The sequence below is a fragment of the Salmo salar genome, chromosome 04, assembly GCF_965601325.2.
Source record: "Salmo salar chromosome 04, fSalSal1, whole genome shotgun sequence".
Classification (NCBI taxonomy): domain Eukaryota; kingdom Metazoa; phylum Chordata; class Actinopteri; order Salmoniformes; family Salmonidae; genus Salmo; species Salmo salar.
The window spans coordinates 82,631,672-82,652,079 of record NC_138294.1 but is presented as its reverse complement, the minus strand read 5'-3'; the positions used below and the strand labels follow the sequence as shown (position 1 = coordinate 82,652,079).

At 41.9% G+C, this 20,408-nt stretch overlaps 1 protein-coding gene across 1 annotated transcript in view; it reads left to right on the top strand.

The window, feature by feature from the left end:
* LOC100380779 (glucocorticoid receptor) overlaps positions 1–20,408 on the top strand; it is a 121,339-nt gene that overhangs the window by 24,507 nt on the left and 76,424 nt on the right. The window lies entirely within an intron of this gene.

Sequence of the window (20,408 nt, the reverse complement as noted above, 5' to 3'; positions counted from 1 at the left end):
GCAACTCTTAACAGGCCTCTACGCCCAGTCAGACTGTGTACTTTGATCCACTCAACTGGTCATCCCCAGGGAACCTCTCACCATTCTCACCTCCTGGCATTCAAATAGATTGATTCGGTTCAACACTTTCTCTACCTTGGTGGATACTTAGCTCTCTTGCTTCTCCCAGGTTTCACTCTGGGATTCACGTAGTGCTGGGCTGGCTCACAGGGAAAGGTTTTATTTTAGTTAACCAAACTGGAAAGAGAAACACAGAAATTCCAGCTCATTTATACTTTGGTGTTACCCTTTTTTTTATCAACAGAATGCCATTCAGGTTTATTTGCTCTTTGGTGGAACTGTTTGCTGAGATTTGGTTATGCACAGTTTGCAGTGTTTCATGTCCTTTTTAGTTGAGCCTTGATAGTCAGCTTATGTAAACACTGGTTTGATTTATACACAGCTGGATAATATTTGTTTCTCTTTTAATGGCCTAGTGCTTACACTGTTCTGTACCATACAAAATCATGATTAAGAATACTTTTGGGATGAATCTAGGGTGGTGATCCTTAAGTTTCAGGATAATTAATAAACCAGTTTATCTTGAATAAACAAATGATTTGATGTCTTTGTCAATCATCAATAGACTTCCTGAGTCTTTTGTGGTTACTATGTCTGGAAATAGTGTATTCAGACTCCTTCCCTTTTTCCACATTTTGTTACTGTACAGCCTTATTCTAAAATGGATTAAATAAATAAAATGTCCTCATCAATCTACACACAACACCGCATAATGACAAAGCGCAAAGTTTTTAAAAAATGTATAAAAAGAAAACCAATACATTATTTACATAAGTATTCAGACCCTTTGCTATGAGACTTGAAATTGAACTCAGGTGCATCCTGTTTCCATTGATCATCCATGATGTTTCTACAACGATTGGAGTCCACCTGTGGTAAATTCAATTGGTTGGACATGATTTGGAAAGGCACACACTGTCTATATGAGGTCCCACAGTTGACAGTGCATGTCAGAGCAAAAACCAAGCCATGAAGTCGAATTAACGTAATTGTCCGTAGAGCATCGAGACAGGATTGTGTCGAGGCACAGATCTGGGGAAGGGTACCAAAACATTTATGCAGCATTGAAGGTCCTCAAAAACACAGTGGCCTCGATCATTCTTAAATGAAAGAAGTTTAGAACCACCAAGACTCTTCCTAGAGCTGGCCGCCCGGCCAAACTGAGCAATTGGGGGAGAAGGGCCTTCGTCAGGGAGGTGACCAAGAACCCGATCGTCACTCTGACAGCTCCAGAGTTCCTCTGTGGAGATGGAAGAACCTTCCAGAAGGACAACCATCTCTGCAACACTCCACCAGTCAGGCCTTTATGGTCGAGTGGCCAGACAGAAGCCACTCCTCAGTAAAAGCCACATGACAGCCCGCTTGGAGTTTGCCAAAAGGCACCTAAAGACTCTGACCATGAGAAACAAGATTCTCTGGTCTGATGAAACCAAGATTGAACTCTTTGACATGGAAACCAAGCGTTTCGTCCATAGGAAACCTGGCACCATCCCTACGGTAAAGCATGGTGGTGGCACCATCATGCTGTGGCGATGTTTTTCAGCAGGCAGGGACTGGGAGACAAGTCAGGATCGAGGGAAAGATGAACAAGGCAAAGTACAGAGATCCTTGATGAAAACCTGCTTTAGAGCGCTCAGGACCTCCGACTGGGGCGAAGGTTCACCTTCCAACAGGACAACGACCCTAAGCACACAGCCAAGACAACGCAGGAGTGGCTTGGGGACAAGTGTCTGAATGTCCTTGAGTGGCCCAGCCAGAGCCCGGACTTGAATATGATAGAACATCTCTGGAGAGACCTGAAAATAGCTGTGCTGCGACGCTCCCCTTCCAACCTGACAGCGCTTAAGAGGATCTGCAGAGAAAAATTGTAGAAACTCCCTAAATACATGTGTGCCAAGCTTGTAGCATCATACCCAAGAATACTCAAGGTTGTAATCTCTGTCAAAGGGCTTCAACAAAGTACCGAGTAAAGGGTCTGAATACTTATGTAACTGATATTTCAGCTTTTTATTTTTAATACATTTGCAAAAAATTCTGAACCTGGTTTTGCTTTGTCATTATGGGGTATTGTGCGTTGATTGAGGGATAACATTTTTTTTTTTCAGTTTGAAAAAAAAAACTTTAATCAACCAACAAAACACATTCCACATTCACAGATGTGACAGACTTACATTTTTTTTAAATAAAATTATATATATATATATACATACATACTGCTCAAAAAAATAAAGGGAACACTAAAATAACACATCCTAGATCTGAATGAATGAAATAATCGTATTAAATACTTTTTTCTTTACATATTTGAATGTGCTGACAACAAAATCACACAAAAAGAATCAATGGAAATCCAATTTATCAACCCATGGAGGTCTGGATTTGGAGTCGCACTCAAAATTAAAGTGGAAAACCACACTACAGGCTGATCCAACTTTGATGTAATGTCCTTAACAAGTCAAAATGAGGCTCAGTAGTGTGTGTGTGTGTGTGTGTGTGTGTGTGTGTGTGTGTGTGTGTGGCCTCCACGTGCCTGTATGACCTCCCTACAACGCCTGGGCATGCTCCTGATGAGGTGGAGGATGGTCTCCTGAGGGATCTCCTCCCAGACCTGGACTAAAGCATCCGCCAACTCCTGGACAGTCTGTGGTGTGGCGTTGGTGGATGGAGCGAGACGTGATGTCCCATATGTGCTCAATTGGATTCAGGTCTGGGGAACGGGCGGGCCAGTCCATAGCATCAATGCCTTCCTCTTGCAGGAACTGCTGACACACTCCAGCCACATGAGGTCTAGCCCTGGGTTCCTCCACATTAGGAGGAACCCAGGGCCAACCGCACCAGCATATCTCACAAGGGGTCTGAGGATCTCATCTCGGTACCTAATGGCAGTCAGGCTACCTCTGGTGAGCACATGGAGGGCTGTGCGGCCCCCCAAAGAAATGCCACCCCACACCATGACTGACCCACCGCCAAACCGGTCATGCGGGAGGATGTTGCAGGCAGCAGAACAGTCTCCACGGCGTCTCCAGACTCTGTCACGTCTGTCACGTGCTCAGTATGAACCTGCTTTCATCTGTGAAGAGCACATGGCGCTAGTGGCGAATTTGCCAATCTTGGTGTTCTCTGGCAAATGCCAAACGTTCTGCACGGTGTTGGGCTGTAAGCACAACCCCCACCTGTGGACGTCGGGCCATCATACCACCCTCATGGAGTCTGTTTCTGACCGTTTGAGCAGACACATGCACATTTGTGGCCTGCTGGAGGTCATTTTGCAGCTTCTCCTGCTCCTCCTTGCACAAAGGCGGAGGTAGCGTCCTGCTGCTGGGTTGTTGCCCTCCTACGGCCTCCTCCACGTCTCCTGATGTACTGGCCTGTCTCCTGGTAGCGCCTCCATGCTCTGGACACTACGCTGACAGACACAGCAAACCTTCTTGCCACAGCTCGCATTGATGTGCCATCCTGGATGAGCTGCACTACCTGAGCCACTTGTGTGGGTTGTAGACTCCGTCTCATGCTACCACTAGAGTGAAAGCACCGCCAGCATTCAAAAGTGACCAAAACATCAGCCAGGAAGCATAGGAACTGAGAAGTGGTCTGTGGTCCCCACCTGCAGAACCACTCCTTTATTGGGGGTGTCTTGCTAATTGCCTATAATTTCCACCTGTTGTCTATTCCATTTGCACAACAGCATGTGAAATGTATTGTCAATCAGTGTTGCTTCCTAAGTGGACAGTTTGATTTCACAGAAGTGTGATTTGACTTGGAGTTACATTGTGTTGTTTAAGTGTTCCCTTTATTTTTTTGAGCTGTGTGTGTGTGTATATGTATGTATGTATGTGTGTGTGTGTGTATGTATGTATGTATGTATGTATGTATGTATGTATGTATGTATGTATGTATGTATGTATGTATGTATGTATGTATGTATGTATGTATGTATGTATGTATGTATGTATGTATGTATGTATTTGTGTGTGTATTCATACGTACAAAGAATAATTATTAAAAAATAAATATACACATAAAACTTGCAGCAGCACTATCAAGGTTCTTATTAGCTATTTCCAGCCTTAGCTGAGACGACGAGCAAATAATACGTTTTTAGATTTTACAGCACCTTACACAACATGTATCTGCTCATTTCCCTAATCACCCCATTCACTCTGTCCAATTTGAAATATAGTTGAGTAGTGGAGACCAGTGTCTATCAAACTTGGCTTGTCTCTTGCAGAGGTCATAAGTGAGCTTTTCAAGAGGGAGAGAAAGTCAACAATCTGGTCAATCCACATTTTAAATGTAGGAGAGGTATTAGAGGCCCACAATAGAAGAATACATTTCTTAGCAAAGTATGTAATAGTCATAAGCAAATTTTCTCTGTCAGGATCAAGAACAAAGTCCTGCTGGGCATTAAGAAGATAGATACACGGGGTCATATCAAACTGTACATCTAGTATTTTCTGTGCAGCTGTATGTATAGATTGCCAAAATCTGGCAATCTCTCTACAGCTCCAAAATACATGCATATAGGTACCACTTTCAGAGGTACATCTTTTACAATTAGGAGAAATGTCTGTTTTCATTCTATGGAGTCTCAAAGGAGTGTAATAAAATTTGTAATTAGATTCTTTCACTTTTACATTAGTAGAGGAGCAGTATATATACCCTGTCGCAAACCTCCGCCCATAACTCATCACTGATAGTCAGACCAAGGTCCTTTTCCCAGATTATTTTCAAAGGAGTAAAGGAGGAGCCTCCTTTCTCAGAAAGGAGTCAATAGATATAAGATATTTTGCCTTTAATGGATTGTGCTGTAACAAGAAGGGTTTCAACTTCGTCCTGATCCCTAGAGTATGCCAAAGATTAAAGTTGGCATCCCTCAGGGCTTTTGGCAAGTCTGGGTTGCCTACTATAGGCGAGTGAGAACATATTTGGGAGGAAATGCCCAGGTATTTCTTACAGACCCTCCACGCTAGTAGGGTGCTGTAAATCACAAAGGTTTTGGCTATGTTGCCCACTTCACTAAAGTTATTATTGAATATAATTGAGCTTTGGTGCATTGAACCACAGGATTGGGCTTCTGAATTATTGTTGACTCTTGTCTGTTGGTGATCCATGTTAGCATGTTGCGGATTTGGGAAGACCAGTAGTACAATTGAAGGGCAAGACCACCCTTAGATTAAGGTTTCGATAGAGTGGAGAACTTGATCCTAGGTTTTTTTATTGCCCCATATAAATTTGGTGATGCTTTGGTTTGTTGTTTTTGAAAAATGAAACTGGGAGATAGCATGGGAGCATCTGAAATAAATAGTTCAGTCTAGGGAGGATGTTCATACGGATTACATTAATTCTTCCAACTAAGCTAATTGGGAGGGAGATCCAGGTTTGGAGATCGTTCTTGATTCAATCCAGGAGTGGAAGATAATTTTCCTTGAAAAGGCTGTTCAGATCTGGTGTTATGAAGATCCCAAGGTATTGAAACCCCTGTTTTCCATTGGAATGGACATAGTGTCTTCATAGAGCTGGTGAGTGTAATATTGAGAGGGCACACAGTGGATTTGTTAACCTCTATGGTACTCAACAGCCAGTGTAATCCCGTGGCGCGTTATTCAAATTCCTCAAAAATGCAAAAACTTCAATTTTTCAAACATATGACTATTTCACACCATTTTAAAGATAAGACTCTCGTTAATCTAACCACACTGTCCGATTTCAAAAAGGCTTTACAACGAAAGCAAAACATTAGATTATGTCAGCAGAGTACCCAGCCAGAAATAATCAGACACCCATTTTTCAAGCTAGCATATAATGTCACATAAACCCAAACCACAGCTAAATGTAGCACTAACCTTTGATGATCTTCATCAGATGACAACCCTAGGACATTATGTTATACAATACATGCATGTTTTGTTCAATCAAGTTCATATTTATATCAAAAACCAGCTTTTTACATTACCATGTGACTAGCATGTGACTAGCATTCCCACCGAACACTGCTGGTGAATTTACTAAATTACTCACGATAAACGTTCACAAAAAGCAAAACAATTATTTTAAGAATAATAGATACAGAACTCCTCTATGCACTCGATATATCCGATTTTAAAATAGCTTTTCGGTGATTCTAAATATTCCATTACCGTACTTCGAAGCATGTCAACCGCTGTTTAAAATCAATTTTTATGCCATTTTTCTCATAAAAAAGCGATAATATTCCGACCGGGAATCTGCGTTTAGGTAAACAGACGAAAGAAAATAAAGCATTCGGTCGACTCGGGCACGCGCCTAAGCCCATAGTACTCTGATCGACCACTTGCCAAACGCGATAAAGTGTTTCAGCCAGAGCCTGCCTCAATATCGTTCAGCTTTTTCCCGGGCTCTGAGAGCCTATGGGAGCCGTAGGAAGTGTCACGTTATTGCAAAGATCCTCAGTCTTCAATAAAAAGAGCCAAGATGAAACACAACTTGTCAGACAGGCCACTTCCTGCATGGAATCTTCTCAGGTTTTGGCCTGCCATATGAGTTCTGTTATACTCACAGACACCATTCAAACAGTTTTAGAAACTTTAGGGTGTTTTCTATCCAAAGCCAATAATTATATGCATATTCTAGTTACTGGGCAGGAGTAGTAACCAGATTAAATCGGGTACGTTTTTTATCCGGCCGTGTCAATACTGTCCCCTAGACCTAACAGGTTAAAATGTGTCTTATAACCTGAACTTGCAATACTGAGCAATTGTGTCTAAAATGGGAGGGAGGGATTTCTCAGGGTTGGATATGTAGAGCAAGACATCATCCGCGTAGAGCGAAATCTTGTGCTGCAGGCCGCCTGCAGAAACACCCATAAAACTTGGATTGCTCCTTATCAACTCTGCCAGAGGCTCCACCCCTAACAAGTAGAGCAGGAAGGACAGCGTCTTGTGACCCTTGTCTTGTGCCCCGTCCCAAAGGGAATCTGTCAAGAGTTCAGTCCGTTAGTAGTCACCATGGCATTTGGATGAGTATAGTGATTTGATTCATTTAATATAATTTGGTCCCATATTTAACTTTTCTAAGACAGAACGGAAAGCTCCACTCCATCCTGTCGAACGCCTTCTCAGCATCCAGTGAAGCCAGCAGGACAGGGGTCTTCTGTGCGTTTACTTGATCAATAATATCAAAAAGACTGCGAATGTTATCAGAAGAATATCTGTCTCTAATAAATCCAGTTTGGTCCGCTTTTATTATTTTGGGAAGAAGAGTGTTTAGTCTTTTGGCGAGCAATTTGGTAATTATTTTGTAGTCGAAATCCAACAAGCTTATGGGCCGGAAGGACGAGCAGGATAGAGAGAGGGTCCTTGTCTTTTTTTTTAGCAACACTGTAATGCGAGCTGTGTGCATTGAGTCTGGGAGAACTCCGTTTTTGCAAAAATCTTCCAGCATTGGCATGAAAATAGGGCTAAGCTGGGGCCAAAAAGCTTTATAGAACTCTCTGGGGAATCCATCTGGGCCTGGGGACTTCATCTGGGCCTGGGGACTTATTAGGTGGCATGGAGGTAATTGCCTCCAGGACCTCCTCAGGAGTGAAGGGGGAGTTGAGATCTTCTTGGTCGGTCTCTGATAATTTAGGTAGCGAGAATCCCTCTAGGAAGGAGTGGAGTTCTACCTCTGTGTGTTTTCTCTCAGAGGTATATAGTTTGCAGTAAAAATCATGAAAAGTTAAATATATATTTTTTGGGTCATATGTGACCCCGTCCTCTGCTGTTCGGATAGCCATGATTGTACGCTCTGACTGCTCTTTTTTTAATTGGTAAGCAAGCAATCTACTTGGCCTATTGCTATACTCATGGTATTTATGTTTAGTAAAGAACACTTTTTTTTTTTTTATCTCCCGAGTATAGTCCAAATTCAGTTTGGCTTTGGCTGCTTTAAGTTGACTCCAGGAGGTGCTGTCTGGGGATTGTTTATGTACTTTTTCACAGCATTCCAGCTCCCTCTCAAGATCTAGCCCGTGTGCTTCCATTGCTTTTTTCTTAGAGGAAGCATATGCAATTAGATGACCTCTTAGTGTGGCTTTAGCAGCGTCCCACATTGTGGCCGGAGAAACAGGAGAATCTTTGTTGTCTTGTATGTAGTTGTCTATCCATGTAGTTACCAATGTATGGAACGCTTCATTTGATAACATGGAGGTGTTGAATTTCCAGCTCTTTGACCTCGGAATGTTTTTGCGGAGGTGGACAAAGGCGTGTGCTGACATCTACTTTGTGCATGACACAAGTCATTTTTACAACAATTGTTTACAGACATATTACTTAACTTATTCACTGTTTCACAATTCCAGTGGGTCAGAAGTTTACATAAACTAAGTTGGCTGTGCCTTTTAAACAGCTTGGAAAATTCCAGAAAATTATGTCATGGCTTTAGAAGCTTCTGATAGGCTAATTAACATAAATTGAGTCAATTGGAGGTGTACCTGTGGATGTATTTCAAGGCCTACTTTCAAACTCAGTGCCTCATTGCGTGACATCATGGGAAAATCAAAAGAAATCAGCCAAGACCTCAGAAAGAAAAATGGTAGACCTCCACAAGTCTGGTTCATCCTTGGGAGCAATTTCCAGATGCCTGAAGGTACCACGTTCATCTGTCCAAACAATAGTACGCAAGTATTAATCCCATGGGACCACGCAGCCGTAATATCGCTCAGGAAGGAGACTCGTTCTGTCTCCTAGAGATGAACGTACCTTGTTGCCAAAAGTGCAAATCAATCCCGGAACAACAGCAAAGGACCTTGTGAAGATGCTGGAGGAAGCAGGTACAAAAGTATCTATAGCCACAGTAAAAGGAGTCCTGTATCGACAACCTGAAAGGCTGCTCAGCAAGGATGAAGCCACTGCTCCAAAACTGCCATAAAAGTCAGACTACGGTTTGCAACTGCACATGGGGACAAAGATTGTACTTTTTGGAGAAATGTCCTCTGGTCTGATGAAACAAAAATAGAACGGTTTGGCCATAATGACCATCATTATGTTTGGATGAACAAGGGGAGGCTTGCAAGCTGAAGAACACCATCCCAACCGTGAAGCACGGGGGTAGCAGCATCATGTTGTGGGCGTGCTTTGGTGCAGGAGGGACTGGTGCACTTCACAAAATAGATGGCATCATGAGAAGGAAAATGATGTGGATATATTGAAGCAACATCTCAAGACATCAGTCAGGAAGTTAAAGCTTGGTCGCAAATGGGTCTTCCAAATGGACAATGACCCCAAGCATACTTCCAAAGTTGTCTAAATGGCTTAAGGACAACAAAGTCAAGGTACTGGAGTGGCCATCACAAAGCCCTGACCTCAATCCTATAGAACATTTGTGAGTTGAACTGAAAAAGCATGTGCGAGCAAGGAGGCCTACAAACCTGACTCAGTTACACCAGCTCTGTCAGGAGGAATGGGCCAAAATTCACCCAACTTATTGTGGGAAGCTTGAGGAAGGCTACCTGAAATGTTTGACCCAAATTAAACAATTTAAAGGCAATGCTACCATATACTAATTGAGTGTAACTTCTGACCCACTGGGAATGTGATGAAAGAAATAAAAGCTGAAATAAATCATTCTCTCTTCTATTGTTCTGACATTTCACATTCTTAAAATAAAGTGGTGATCCTAACTGACCTAAGACATGGAATCTTTACTAGGATTAAATGTCAGGAATTGTGAAAAACTGAGTTTAAATGTATTTGGCTAAGGTGTATGTAAACTTCCAACTTCAAGTGTATCTGTGACCAACAGATTTATATCTGTATTCCCAGTCGTGTGAAGTCCATAGATTAGGGCCTCATTTATTTATTTCAATTGACTGATTTCCTTATGAACTGTAGCTCGGTAAAATGTTTAAATTTGTTGCATCTCTGCTAGTTTCCAATAATATACCCTCCCTTTGCAACCATAGCTCTACCAAACGGAGCTACATTTTTCAGATACCAGCTATTTCAGTAACCAATGTTTCATATCCAATTTGGTTTGAAGGTTCACCATAGGTCTAACGTGTGCTGAAATGTTCCCTACATTTTTCAGACTATTTGTTTAGTTGGCCTTAGTAATGGAGGTTAAAATGCAGCTGAGGACTGATCTGTTTTTTTGTAAGCCCTTTAACGGCCTTTTCTCGCAGCTCTGTTGTTGATTCATGGGGACGAACTCTCAAATCAAATCTTACTTGTTACATGCTTCGTAGACTAACAGTAAAATGTTTACTTACGGGCCCTTCCCAAAAATACAGATAGAAATAATAGCAAAGTAAAACACGTAATAATAAAAGTGATAATAGATACACAGAGTAACAATGTCTTGGCTATATGTGACCCGATTCAGGAAACTAGGCATATGTCGCAAGTCATGACTTCACATTAGCGCTGTTTGACTGTAATTTTTTTTAAATAAAAAATTATAAAAAATTGAAAAAAAAAATGCAATAATGCCTTGTCGACCAGTTCTTTTAAAAGTATTTTGTAAGATGTTCCAAGCCGATGGCGCAGAGTACATAAAAGCCCTTTTACCAAATTCATTTTGAACAGTTAGCAGGATAAAGTCCTGTGAATGAAGAGTATCCACCACATTTCTGAACAATAAAAATGCCCAAATGAAATGGTAGTAAACCCAAAATGGCTTTGTAAATAAAAGTATACCAGTGACTGAGCATACGATTATCTAGGGAAGGCCAGCCAATCCTGGTATATTAAGTGCAGTGGCGCGTAAGGGTTTTGCAGTTTAAAATAGATCTCAATGCTCCATGGTAAAGGGTATCAATTGATCTCAAACATTGAACGGAAGCATACATATATAAAATATCCCCAGAGTCTAATATAGGCATACATGTAGATGATACTAGCCTCTTGGCTTCAAAAGAAAAACAGGCCTTATTCCTAAAATAAAATCCCAACTTCAGCTTCAATTACAATTTTTTTAATTATGCAATTTTAAAGGGAGGCCGTCATCAATTAAAATTCCAAGATATTTATGAGTTTGAGACTAATCTCATTGCCCTGACAGGTAGTAATAGGTGAAAGATTCAGAGGTCTATTCTTGATTTAGAAAACCCCATTAGTTTAGTTTTGTCAGTATTGATACGTTTCAATTGACACAAGGTATGTTTAACAATATAAAAAGCAGTTTGCAAGTTCTGGAAAGCTTTTGTGTGAGACGAGGCACAACAATAAATAACATTATCAGCATAAGTGAAGGTGTGCATTTTGCACATTTTTGTCTAAATTCTTTATGTAAATAGTGAATAAGAGAAGACCAAGTACAGAGCCCTGGGGCACACCATTACAGACAGACAATTTAACAGGCATGAGCCCATCAAATTGAGTGCACTGAGTTCTATCAGACAGATAGTTAGCAAACCATGGAACTGCATGCTCCTAAAAAGCTACGCTCGACAATCTCTGCCTCAGTATAGCATTATCAACTGTATCAAGTCTTAGAGATCAATAAAAAGTGAGAGAGAGTGCTGTTTTTTGTCAAGGGCTTAAGTGATATCATTTAAAACCTTCATGGCTGTGGAAATTGTGCTATGCTTCTTCCTGAAGCCCGATTGGTACATTGTTAAAATAGAGTTAGTATATAAAAACTTTTTTAGCTGTTCACTAACAAGAGTTTCAACTATTTTTGCCAGGAGTGACAGCTTTGAGATTGGCCTATAATTATTTAAAGAGTTGGATCACCCCCTTTTTAAAAGTGGTAGGACAAATGTTGATTTCCAGATCTTTGGAATTTCAGTACATTCTAGGGTTAAATTAAACATATGTAAGTGGATCAGCTATGAAATCAGCTGCCAGTTTTAAAAAGCAGGGATCAAGATGATCAGGACCTGCAGGCTTTCTCTGATCTAAGGATTTCAGGGCTTTTATGTACCTCCTGCACTGAGAATGGCAAAAAGCTAAAAGTTTGACCAGTTCTCACTGGTTCATCCACACAGGTTTGTACAGAGGATACTGAATCAAACAGCCTACCAGATGATACAAAGTGCTCAAAAAACAACAACATAAGTTTGGGGTAGATAAGATGAATATGAAAAATGTAGGCCTATCCATTATGGTTTGACTCCGTCTCTGATAAATATGTACCATTCTTTAACTTATTTAAGGCGTTATCTTAGATTCAGTTTTTGTTTTCAGAAAAAAGCATTGGGTGGGAAATAAATGGGAAATGTCATACGAAGAGTATCACCCCCCTCTTGGCTGAAGCACCTCTCTTGTTCCTTTGACTGGTGCAGGTACGATATGGTGAAAAGCATGGGCAAATCAACACAGTAGCGTATGGTCTGCTAAATGTCCCATTCAAAGGCATTGATTGTACTAACTGCAGGCCATGCATTACATGTTCACAGATTTGTCCCTCTCGCCTTACACACAGTCAGCCCCTCTGCTACATGTAGAGTTAATCTGTTCTGCCCTTTGCTGGGCCTCTTTCAAACATGACTAATGTCAAGACTCTGGCCTGTTTTTTTCCCCAGATTTTTTTTCTCCTTATGCTGCAGATTAAAAGAATGTAACTCTTGCTGAGATGCCCGGTTGGAGTCCTTTCACTAATGTCTACCATTTTCTCTTCTCCACATTTCTCCGGCTGGTGGATTGGCTTTTTAATCCACTAATTACATTCCACTCTCCTGTGTTTTCCTTGCGCTGAAATGGCTGATGTTTTTGTGTACTCAGTAGGTTCTCCGCCGCTCTATTCTTAGGAAATGCGTATACATTGTATACATTGCAATGTATGTTGTAGAGTTAGAAATAAACCATTTTTTTTTTCTCACAACAGAGACTGCACAATTTACATCTAAATAATGCAAGTGGCACCACTGCTTTGCTGTAGTGAATGAAGCTGTGATGTCTGTCACAGTGGTACATGGAATGGGTGTTATTCGGGCCTTGGATAGGGATGTGTCAATAGGGAGTAAGTGTTCTTATTGATTCCTCTTGCTGGCCTGTGGATTCCAGTGATGAATAAAATGAGGGATGATCAGTAGTGCAGGCTGATTTGCAACAGGTCTCGCTTGGAACCCCACCAAGCAATGCGCTATCTCTGCAGTTTGGAGGCAGCAGCATCGAACGCCCCACCTCACCACTAATGCACGTGTACTCCTTTGTTGGTTGCCATGGAAATTCACTTACGGGGGGGCTGAACTTCCTGATTTGGCCTCGTTTTCTTCAGCCTGGTTATTAGGGCCCGGGATGATACCAGTATCATGATACTCGTTAGTATCGTGACAAGGACACAAAGCGCATTTAAAACAGCCCTAATGTTGTAAACAAACATCAATATGTTGTCGTCCAGTCACATTTATTTTCCAAGCTATAGCTATAATATTTTACATACAGCAGGTTTTTAAAGGACCAAAGAGTTTGGTCTGCTTTGCGCTACTGGCATCACATCCATATTGCTCATTAGAAATGCAGCGGCCATGACCGAAGCCAAACAAGAGTTGTCTTTGGGGAGGGTGGTTTAATATATGTGTGTGTGTGTACGCACGTGGCAAGCGTTTTCTACATTCACTCGGTGTTAACAGTACACAGTTGGTCACTCACTTGAAATAGCCTAACCAGGTCTTATCTTGAAGTCCCCTAGGCGAGCTAGTACTAGCCAACTTATTTCGCCAATTCGCTTCAGCCGGCTGGTGTGCGACAGTGGCAAAGTTGGTTTGACATTGAATAGCCCATCTCTGGGGTTTAGTTAGCGACCGTCAATAAATTACACAATGTTAATGGGACAATATTCTCATGTTGCACATCTTTAAGTTGTCTCATTAAATGCTTTCAATGTTTATATGAATTTCTAAAATGTTTAGTTAGTTTGAGGTTTTTAAGTAATTGAAATTTGGATGATGCAAGATGACCACTTTGCAAAATAACATTCATTATTATCACTGGTATTGCAATGGAAGGCTGCTGTATAAAACATGTGGTCCATCAACCCTCCATCTGGGGAGCTACTGGGTGTGTATGGCTTGTTATCCAACTCTGCTCAAACACACCAGTCAGCTTATCAAGTTCCTGTTCAGCAGCTGATTGTACAAATATTTTATATTTTTTTTAATGTGGTATGTTCGAGCTGTGCAGGAGCAAAAGCCTGCACACCCAGTAGCTCTCTGGGAGGAGGGTTGGCCACCCTGCAACATTACAATTGCAGCCAAATCCTTTCTATATTACAAAATGATTCCCTCATTCAATGAACAAGGGATCAAATGGCTAAGGTGGGCAACGTAGCTCAGGTGTTTATCATTTTGTAAGGTTAAATAATTCAGTGTTCAGGGGACATCTCTACAGTGTAGGAGTTACTTGTCAATTTGTCTATTTTAAGAATATTTTTTAACTTTGTCAGAATTACTTGGCCAGTATTGAATAGAGGAGAATCCTAGCCAATTTTGAGAGCATGAAACAGTTTTACAACCGGAGAATGCAGCATTGGGTTTCATCAACCGTGCACCTGTATCCACTGCGTGTTGGCCATTTGCGATGATATACGAGTGCCGGTGGAAAGTTATTTTAGGACATGACAATGACATTAATGCATACTAAATAGTTTACTAGGGAGAGAACCAGCCAAACTACACTGTTTTGAATTGTCTATCTACGCTGAACAAAAATATAAAAGCAGCATGTAAAGTGTGGTTTTAGGCTGGTTTTCTGTACAGCACTTTGAGATATCAGTAAGAAGTGCTTTAAATAAATTTGATTTGATTTGTTGGTCCCATGTTTCATGAGCTGAAATAAAAGAAATGTGCCATATGCACAAAAAGTGTATTTTTCTGAAATGTGTGTTTTATATCCCTGTTAGTGAGAAATAACTGACAAAAAAATGAACGCGATCAAGTATAAGGCTACGTCTTGAAACCACCCTGAATGGCATGCTTAACTTACTGTAGCTCTGCTCAGACTGTCAAAAGGCAGAATGGAAACTAGTGAAAAACAGGTCATGCTGGGTGAAACTGTTGAAAAGTTGTATGCAGCATGAATGCTTTTTACAAATGGCCAACAACGGGCTTGATTTACACTGAACAAAAATATAGAAATGTAAAGTCCCATGTTTCATGAGCTGAAATAAAAGATCCCGGAAAATGTTCCATTCGCACAAAAAGCTTAACTCGAATTGTGTGCACTAATTTGTTTACACAACTGTTAGTGAGCATTTCTCCTTTGCCAAGATATTACATCCACCTGACAGATGTGGCATATCAATTAGCTGATTTAAACGACATGATCATTACACAGGTGCACCTTGTGCTGGGGACAGTAAAAGACCACTCTAAAATGTGCAGTTTTGTCACAACACAATGCCACAAATGTCTCAAGTAGAGGTCGACCGATTTATGATTTTTCAACGCCGATACCGATTATTGGAGGCCAAAAAAGACGATACCGATTTAATCAGCCTATATATATATTTGTAATAATGACAATACTGAATGAACACTTTTTTAACTTAATAATACATCAATAAAATCTATTTATTCTCAAATAACATATGTTAAAAGGAACCACCAGCTTTCATGGGTCTTCAATATTCCCAGTTAAGTTTTAGGTTGTAGTGCAGAAAGCAGAGCTTGTCTGCATGGTCCTCTGCTTATCATAAATGATTCCCACCTCACTGAACACTCTCGCTTGGGACCGAAGATGGTGGGGGACAGAGAATCTTCTTTGCCTAGTGAAGCGAGTGATTAAAGTCTGTCCTCATTCTGCTTCCACCACTCCAAAGGCAAGCCGCTCTTTCTGTCAATGACAGGCTCTGCGAGGTAACCCTCCAACTCAATTTCAAAACTGCACTGGACTTCAGCCCTGCCCTCTTGGCTTTCAAGGATTCTAGCGTAGAGGCTGTCCACCAGACTGGGTGGCTGATCTACCCGGACTCTTTGCCTTTTTGCACCTGGATCTGGGTCCTCCTCTTCACTTGTCCCATCTGCTGTGGCTCTGGGATTTGGTTTCCTTAGTAGGTCAGACTCCTCCTTCAGCCACTCTTTTGCTTTCTCTAGTACTGTCCCTGAGGTGAGGCGTAGCTCTTGTAACGTGGCTCCAGGACAGTTGCCAGCACCAGGCAGTTTGTCTCCTCGGCCTTGGAGAACCTCCTTGTCAGACTGTCCAACATGGTCTTCCGTAAAGTTTTGATGCCTTGAATAGAAGAACCCTCCTACCGACACACTGGGGATGATTCATGCTGCTGTAGAGTTGGAGTGGCTCATCTCCACTGTCACCTCGTCCATAGGTGCCAGTGTCTCAATTAGGTTAGAGACAATGTCCCACTGTGCAGCAGACAAACTGCTGATGTGTCCATATTCCTCTGCATACACATTCAGTGCATACCTCTGTTCAAACAACCTTTGCAACATGTGTAGTGTTGAGTTCCAGCGAGTTTGAACTGCTTGGATGATGCTGTGTTTGGGAAGGCCAAGATCTTCCTGAATGGCCCTCAGCCTCTGTTTGGCCAGTACAGAGTGGTCAAAGTGAGTTGCACAGCTCTTCAACAAGACAATAATGTCTAGCACAGCTCTCTGACTGGATAGGCCATCATTGATTACAAGCTGTAGGTTGTGTGCACTGCAGCTGAATTCTGGAAGCTCTGCCAGTCTCATACCTTTCACCATGTTTGCCCCACTGTCCCTGAGGACCAGCACTACACGTTCTGTGTGTATTTCCCAGTATTCCAACATGGTCAAAAACATCTCTCTGATGTAGTTTCCTGTGTGTGATCCAGTCATAGTCTTGACATTCAGCACAACCTGTTTTCTTGTCCAAACATTGTCAAAGAAATGTCCAGTAAGGCTCATCAGGGACTCTGTAGTGCCTGACCAGCAGTCAGTTGTGAATGCCATATGTGGCGCATTCCCTGGTGCCACCAGATTCTTCAATTTCATCACAACTCTTTAATTTGTTTTATCTAGTATTTCAGTGCGGAATAATTTAATTTCATCTTTGATCCTGTACCGGGGTTCAGCAAGAGTAATCAGCCGCTGAAAACCAACGTCAGACACCACTGTGAATGGCTGGTTGTCAGTGGCAATCATCTCAATAATTGCTACATCCATCTTCTTGGGTCTTTGTCCTGCCATTTTGCTTGTTTATTAAAAAGTTGTAAGATTGTAGCATGCAATGTCTGTGACATGTCTATCACTTTGTCCTTGTGAAGAATTTGCGTTTGCTTTTTTCATCGTTGCTTCCTTGTGGGCTTTTGGGTGGGTGTTCTTAAGGTGATTACACAGGTTAGTGGTATTTTTTTATTTAGCTGTTGCTGACCCCATGCTTACATCTTTATCACAAATAAGACACCTTGCTTTCCCTGGTGCCAATTCAATGTAATAGTCCCACAGTGGTACTCTGCTTTTCTCTGCCATCTGTAAAACACACACACACACACACACACACACACACACACACACACACACACACACACACACACACACAGCTCTGAAGTGACAAGGATAGTGAAGAGTCTGTTTAGGAGACATATACACTGCTCAAAAAAATAAAAGGAACACTTAAACAACACAATGTTACTCCAGGTCAATCACACTTCTGTGAAATCAAACTGTCCACTTAGGAAGCAACACTGATTGACAATAAATTTCACATGCTGTTGTGCAAATGGAATAGACAACAGGTGGAAATGATAGGCAATTAGCAAGACACCCCCAATAAAGGAGTGGTTCTGCAGGTGGGGACCACAGACCACTTCTCAGTTCCTATGCTTCCTGGCTGATGTTTTGGTCACTTTTGAATGCTGGCGGTGCTTTCACTCTAGTGGTAGCATGAGATGGAGTCTACAACCCACACAAGTGGCTCAGGTAGTGCAGCTCATCCAGGATGGCACATCAATGCGAGCTGTGGCAAGAAGGTTTGCTGTGTCCGTCAGCGTAGTGTCCAGAGCATGGAGGCGCTACCAGGAGACAGGCCAGTACATCAGGAGACGTGGAGGAGGCCGTAGGAGGGCAACAACCCAGCAGCAGGACCGCAACCTCTGCCTTTGTGCAAGAAGGAGCAGGAGAAGCACTGCCAGAGCCCTGCAAAATGACCTCCAGCAGGCCACAAATGTGCATGTGTCTGCTCAAACGGTCAGAAACAGACTCCATGAGGGTGGTATAATGGCCCGACGTCCACAGGTGGGGGTTGTGCTTACAGCCCAACACCGTGCAGGACGTTTGGCATTTGCCAGAGAACACCAAGATTGGCAAATTCTCCACTGGCGCCCTGTGCTTATCACAGATGAAAGCAGGTTCACACTGAGCACGTGACAGACGTGACAGAGTCTGGAGATGCCGTGGAGAACGTTCTGCTGCCTGCAACATCCTTCAGCATGACCGGTTTGGCGGTGGGTCAGTCATGGTGTGGGGTGGCATTTCTTTGGGGGGCTGCACAGCCCTCCATGTGCTCGCCAGAGGTAGCCTGACTGCCATTAGGTACCGAGATGAGATCCTCAGACCCCTTGTGAGACCATATGCTGGTGCGGTTGGCCCTGGGTTCCTCCTAATGCAAGACAATACTAGACCTCATGTGGCTGGAGTGTGTCAGCAGTTCCTGCAAGAGGAAGGCATTGATGCTATGGACTGGCCCGCCCGTTCCCCAGACCTGAATCCAATTGAGCCCTCAGGAGACCATCCGCCACCTCATCAGGAGCATGCCCAGGCGTTGTAGGGAGGTCATACAGGCACGTGGAGGCCACACACACTACTGAGCCTCATTTTGACTTGTTTTAATGACATTACATCAACGTTGGATCAGCCTGTAGTGTGGTTTTCCACTTTAATTTTGAGTGTGACTCCAAATCCAGACCTCCATGGGTTGATAAATTGGATTTCCATTGATTATTTTTGTGTGATTTTGTTGTCAGCACATTCAACTATGTAAAGAAAAATGTATTTAATAAGATTATTTCTTTCATTCAGATCTAGGATGTGTTTAAGTGTTCCCTTTATTTTTTTGAGCAGTATATATACTCTCAACTGTTTGAATAATAACATTTGTTTTAAGTTACCTGTTGAAAACAACTAATTTCTATATGCAGGAAATCCTATTTTAATAATGGGCATGGTAAGAATTGACTACCAAAGTGTGAGTCATAATTCCCATGACACCTTCCAGCAAAATCTGAAAAGCGGTTCCTTCATTCATTTATTCCATAGGATATTTTTAGATTCACTTCAAATAAGGTCTGTGTTGAGTGTAGGCTTACACCACCTTGCCAATTTTATAACTGTGTAGATATCCATAGGACAAGGTAACTCTGATCAATATTGGCTAAATATAAGCGAAGATTATTATTTTATTTTTTTGTAGAGTGGATTTATGAAAATATGTTGACAAACTTTACCTTTTCCTAGTGAGATTTACACGAGTATCAAAACGCCGAGGCGTGAAATACGGAACCGCATTCCGTGTGTTATCAAATGGGTGGCAACCCTAAGTCTAAATATTGCTGTTACATTGCACAACCTTCAATGTTATGTCATAATTATGTAAAATTCTGGCAAATTGGTTCGCAACGAGCCAGGCGGCCCAAACTGTTGCATATACCCAGACTCTGCGTGCAATGAACGTAAGAGAAGTTACACAATTTCCCTAGTTAATATTGCCTGCTAACATGAATTTCTGTTAAACTAAATATGCAGGTTAAAAAATATATACTTCTGTGTATTGATTTTAAGAAAGGCATTGATGTTTATGGTTAGGTACATTCATGCAACGATACTGCTTTTGTTAAATCATCACCCGTTTGGCGAAGTAGGCTGTGATTCGATGATAAATGAACAGGCACCGCATTGATTATATGCAACGCAGGACAAGCTAGTTAACCTAGTAATATCATCAACCGTGTGTAGTTAACTAGTAATTATGTGAAGATTGATTGTTTTTTATAAGATAAGTTTAATGCTAGCTAGTAACTTACCTTGGCTCCTTGCTGCACTCGCGTAACAGGTGGTCAGCCTGCCACGCAGTTTCCTCGTGGAATGCAATGTAATCGGCTATATTCGGCGTCCAAAAATGCATATTACCGCATCCGATGATTACTGCATCGGCGTCCAAAAATGCAGATTATTATTGTTATGAACTTGAAATCGGCCCTAATTAATCAGCCATGCCAGTCTGCGGTTGTGAAGCCGGTTGGACGTACTTCCAAATTCTCTGGCAACATGAACTTCTCTGGCAACAGCTCTGATGGACATTCCTGCAGTCAGCGTGTATGGCGTGGTGTGGGCGAGCGGTTTGCTGATGCCAACATTGTGATCAGAGTGCCCCATGGTGGCAGTGGGGGGGTTAGGGTATGGCCAAGAATAAGCTACGGACAACTGACAAAATTGCATTTTATTGATAGCAATTTAAATGCACAGAGATACCGTT